This window comes from Myxocyprinus asiaticus, chromosome 33, assembly GCF_019703515.2.
Source record: "Myxocyprinus asiaticus isolate MX2 ecotype Aquarium Trade chromosome 33, UBuf_Myxa_2, whole genome shotgun sequence".
Taxonomy (NCBI): domain Eukaryota; kingdom Metazoa; phylum Chordata; class Actinopteri; order Cypriniformes; family Catostomidae; genus Myxocyprinus; species Myxocyprinus asiaticus.
In genome coordinates, this window is record NC_059376.1 from 29444938 (window position 1) to 29450874 (window position 5937).

Genomic DNA, 5937 nt, shown 5'->3' on the forward strand with positions numbered 1-5937 from the left:
TACCATAATATTAGTGGTGTCCGGGGGCATCCAGTGGGCATCATTACAAATGGTTTCTATTTGCTTTGGTGTACACAGGCAGGGTCTCTAATCAAACCCACCGAACCGACCATCTTGTCCTCGGCTTCGGCTGACTTGAATGACAGCGAGAAGGCTAGCTCAGTTTAGCTCTGACAGTAACAGAGCTAAACTGAGCTGGAAGGTTGCCACTTTCCAAATGAGTGCCTCTGAACCAATTACAGTACGAACCAATTACAGTAACCTTATTTCTTAACGAACAGTGACTTACCTGCAACCTTTTTAATGGTGGCCATGTACACGGGAAAACCGCCTCTGGGTCGCTTTCCAGTTCCCCATTCGACGGCAAATGCTTCGCTAGATACAGCACGAACTGAGCGTCGTTGGAAAAGGTAAGAAGAAAAATGTGTATTAAATAGTATTTTCAAGACTCATCCCAAGACTCAATCGGGCAAGTGCAGCGTGATCACGAAAGTTTATCGTGTGTGTGTTTTAAAGTCTTGCTAATTTAAACATTCAAGCAATTTTAAAACATTTAAGCGCAAGACGAGAAGGAAAACTCAAATCAGTATTCCCACGCTGACAGGCGGCTTTCTGTGTGTGCGCGCGAGCCGCCTCTCCATAGTGCGCATGTGTGAGAGTACCGAATTGAATTCTCTTTGGCGTGTTATTGCGCTGCAGCGTAAAAATGCCCCTTTTGGCGAGTATTCACGTAAACACAGTTGGTAATGTCTTAAGTGAACGTAAACAGTTGGGATATTCAGATGTGTATTAATATATTGGAGTGACAACAGCCTTATATACCTGCTGCAGTCTACGTCATTAATGTTAATCAAACAACAAAAGAAAAAGAGAAAATCACTCATTGCTCTCAACTGAATGACTTTTGTAGCTTTAATAAGAATCAATGTATATTTAATTTATACAGTGAAGACTATGCAGTTTTATTTTACATTTGATTACTTTATTCATTTTCTGTAGTTCTTACCGGAATACTATTGTTAGATAGACCTACTGTACCTAAAAAACCTTAAGCACTGTTCATTTAATGTGTATTTTGTTCTATTTTATTTATTTGTGCTCTTGCTTGTAATTTGTTGTTTGTTCTTTTTTTATTATTATTACTTTTTTACTTATTAGTTAGGGTCGTATTAGTTTTTGCTATGTTGTTCTTTATATAGATATTTTAAATACATTTCTAATCATTTTGCAACAAATGTAAGCTTTAAATATTATTTCATTTCAGATCAAAGCTGTGTTCAAGGGTTTCAGCTGCTACAAAGGTATGCCTTTGTCTTATGTTTTTGGAAAATAATAGCAGTGTTTATAATTTTACATTGAGTGTTTGGTTTTTTTTTTGTGCAAAAAAAGAAGCTTTTTTAGAGGTTATTTAAGCCTCATCACATTGGAAATGTAAGCGCTGCGTAGTTCTAGCGTGAAGGCTAGCAGCTATACATCATCGCACCATTAGCTAGGTAACTCCTAGCCAATCACATGTAAGCCAATGCTTTATAAGTCTGCTCACAATCTATCACATTGCTGTTTCAGTGTGCTAACACGGCAACCTCCACCACCCCACCACCACCAGTTGAGTCCCATCCTGCACGGGGGTATAGGCTCCTCGCCCCTGCCTCCTATCTCCGGCAGGATATGACGGTCAACTTCTTCGGACCGCCAGACGGTGCTTACGCTAAAGTGACATTACATTTCTGTTTTATATTCATCAAATAAATGTCATCTTAAATTTCACTCAAGTCTTCCTGATAGAATGTAGCTCGATTGAATTGAGATGTGTTTGTGTGCATGTAATTGAGGTTTTGTATAATTGTGCTTTGTCTTATTGGCATTTTTCCCTCTTATCAGGCTTGTGCAGATGTCTTTGACCAACAGCTGTCTTCATATCCTCTGTTTTCTTCTTCTGCTGCTGCCTCTCCATGTCATGCATCAGAAAAGGTATGTGTCTGTATGTTAAAGTGTATGTGGATGGCAGTCACAGTGTAATAGTTTCTGAAATGTTGAATTGTTTTGTGTGTGTTTGTGTCCCTTTTTTACAAAGAGAGAGAGTTATGGACAGCTGTCGTGTGTGTGTGTGTGTGTGTGTGTGTGTGTTGGTTAAGTTTATTATTAAAATATTTATATTGTCAAGCCAGTTCTCGCCTCCTCCTTTCCATTGAACTGTGTTACACTGGTGCCGAAACCCGGGAAGGAGGAGGGAGAGAACGGTCAAGCCGGTTCTCGCCTCCTCCTTTCCATTGAACTGTGTTACACAAACCCACACCATTTTGTCCCTGTTGAAAAAGTGCTTGGGCACCTTACAGCTGTACCTGCCTCATCTATACACAGAAAGTGCCTGTTTATGAACTTGCCAAACCTGCGGGTTGATTACGGTTTTACATTTATGAATCGGTATGAACTTATAACTTGAGTGACATGGCCACACAGCTTCAGCTCTAACTGAAATTTGCATTACTTGAACTATAACATGACTTTTGTCTTGACTAAAACTGATTTCTTGTATAATATATTGTTTGTGAATGACCTGATGAGTGAGTAAGGGATGTAATTTCATCAAATTTGTATGTAATGCACTTTATTATTATTTTTATTATTATTTTTATCTTTATTAGCTATACTGTCTTTTTTTCTTACTCAATATTTCAAAAATGTTATCAAAAACATGGTCAGTGTACTTTCAACAATCAATTTTAAAAGAATGAACAATGAGCAGTGTATTCAAATGGTATGACACAATAAAAATTCTGAAGTCATTGAAAAGGAGTCTTTTTTTCTTTACTGCTTTTATGGCTTCCTGCATAGTCAACTAGTTTCATAACCCTTAACATCAGGTATCCTGTACAGTATGTTGTACTGTAATGTATCATAAATGGTGTCCAGTTACACAATATATGTAAACAATATGAATTCCTACATATCATATGTGTAGATACATATGTTAAATTTTATAAGTGAAAAACCATGTTATCCAAATGTTTGTACATATACTTGATCATAAATGTCTCAAAGAAACAATGGAATTACAAATATGTACATATATGTTCATATATATTAACTATTGTTATATATATGTTCATATATGGCCATATATCAGATTTCTGTATGGGCATCTTGGTGTTTCCATCCAGCAGATTTTATGTGATATCCTAAAATGCGCATAAAATAAGCATTGATGGCAGCATAACTACTGTGTCAAAGCAGATCCAGCAATACAAACACAAATTCAGGCCCATTTGCATTAGTCATGTTCAGCGAGAAGTTGGCAGATCCCTATGACAACTATACAGTACATGAACTTGAGGGGCCATTTATATATACATGGTCTTAAAGCATAAAGTCATCAATAGGGCATCCGTGTTGGTGACATTGTAAACATTTTGGTAGATTTATCATAAGATCTCTATTAAATGGTTAAACTGGTCTCTATTGACCAGTTTAACCATTCCTTAATACTGTGACTGTTACTTGTTAGTTGTTGCTGACTTCTTGAAATAAAATAGATTTTACTTTGACAGTTTAATATAACAATGTAAAGGAGAAGAAGACCGATTTATAGGAAGTTTCATGGCTTTCAAGATTCTGTAACTTCCCCAGATGTCTTTGGTGAACAAAGTTCACAACTGGTACATTTGTAGTTCAGTGATTAATTTTTTTTTAGCTCTTGTAGAAAACCAACAACTATGTGATATGATATGATATTTGGTTTATGGTATATAAAAAAGAAAAAATCTTTGGGCACAAGGGACTTGGACATTAGGTATAAAGCGTTGCTGACCAAATACAGATGCTATGAATTTTCATAATGCTAATTACTGATTACCTTCCCTGAGGAAAGTCAAAGGTTATTTGAAAAATCAGTTTCTCGTTTTACATTACAGAACAAGTATAAAATGCAGCAGAACTCAGACCTGGAGTAAAATCGAGTAAAAAAACTAATATTTTTTTTAATAATGACACATTTCATATTGTGGAATAAAAGTTCATTTCAAGATCTCATTTGTAAAATATGTTGTTGATCCCTCTAGATAATGTTTTACTGTCTTTACCAAAACAATTTTTTTTATTAATGACAATTCATATTGTGGAATAAAAGTTCATTTCAAGATCTCGTTTGTAAAATATGTTGTTGATGCCTCTAGATGATGTTTTACTGTCTTTACCTAAATATGACATAAATCCTAAATATTATGTGATGAAAAGCAACACATGATTGCACTGGGCGCGGTCAAACATTGGAACTTTCCATACATTTCCTCCTAAAGATCCCCCCAAAAAAGGTTTGTTTCACACCCATAACATTTTGCAAGAAAGGTATAGTGATGAGTAATGTTGAGCTAGGAAACAGTTTTCTTTTCCAGTGTCATTCCTTGGCTTTGGCAGAGTTTAGGTTGGTGTTTATCAGTATATTAAGGCCTGACCATGAAGGTCAGCTGTCTGTGTGTGTAAACCAAACATGACAATGAAAAAGATGCATGAGTTAATCTATACATGCATTCTACATTAATGGACCATTGTAGCCCATATGAAATCTTCCAGAACCATAGTCCACCAGTTCTGTCCCTGATAATTTACAAATGGGCCCAAGGGAAAAAAAAAAAGAGAATCTGAAATTACAAGTTATGCAATGCCATCTTATGGAGATGATTTAAAAAACCTACAGTATTTAAATTTTCAGCTCTGCTGGTATTTTAATATATAAACTATATAGCCAAAAGTATGTGGACATCTGACTATCACACCTATATGAGCTTGTGGACATCCCATTCCAAACACAGTCAGTGTTCCAACTCATCCCAAAGGTGTTCCATGGGATTGAGGTCAGGGCTCTGTGCAGAACACTCGGGTTCCTCCCCACCAGACTCATGAAGCCATGTCTTTATGGGCCTCGCCTCGCTTTGTGCACAGGGGCAGTTATGAAGAAACAAGAAAGGGTCTTCCCCAAACTGTTGCCACAAAGTTTGGAAGCACCCAATTGTCTAAATTGTCTTTGTATCCTGTAGCATTAAGAGTACTCTTCACTGGAACTAAGAGGGCTTCAGGGCAAACCCTGAAAAACAGCCCCAACCTTTATCCCTCCTCCACAAAACTTTATAGTAGGCACTATGTTTTCTGGTAGGTTGTGTTCTCCTGGCATCCACCACACCCAGATTCGTCCATCAGACTGCCAGATAGTGAAACGTGATACATCACCCCGGATATAACACATTTCCTCTACTCTAGTTTTGCGATATTTCACGTTTAAAGTCACTGAGCTCTTCAGTTTGACCCATTGCACAACCAAAGTCTGTCAATGGAGATTTCATGTCTATGTGCTGGATTTTATACACCTGTTGGCAATGGGTGTGGCTGAAACACATAAACCCAATAATTAGTAGGTGTGTGCACATACTTTTGGCCATATATTGTTTGTATATATGAATTTTCTGAGTAAACTGAAACACTAACACATTGAACCGGCAAAGAACGAAACACAAATATATAAAATATAACTTTATAAATTTTTTCTGTTTACAAAAAGTGGCACATACACCACTACTGAGAGTCAGAGAGATTCAGAACACTGTATATATACAAAAGTGTTTTGTGATGTTTTGTTTGTTAATGGATGCAACCGATGGCTGATGCTGATGACACATGAATACTCACAAAATGCTAGCTGCAATGAGTGTTCTTCTGCTCGATAAAGGCATATAAATCTACATTTTACCCCACTTGGTATGTAAATGAGGTTTTTGCCAAGGAAATATAAAATGAAAACATCTCTTGTGGTTTTTCTCCTGTTAAGAGATGTATAACTTTTAAATTCCTTGATAATAATGCCTTCAAGATGAGCCCAGTTAACACACACACACACACACACTCAAAATATTTAAGTAGAAAAAAAAAAAAAAAAAAAAAAAAAAG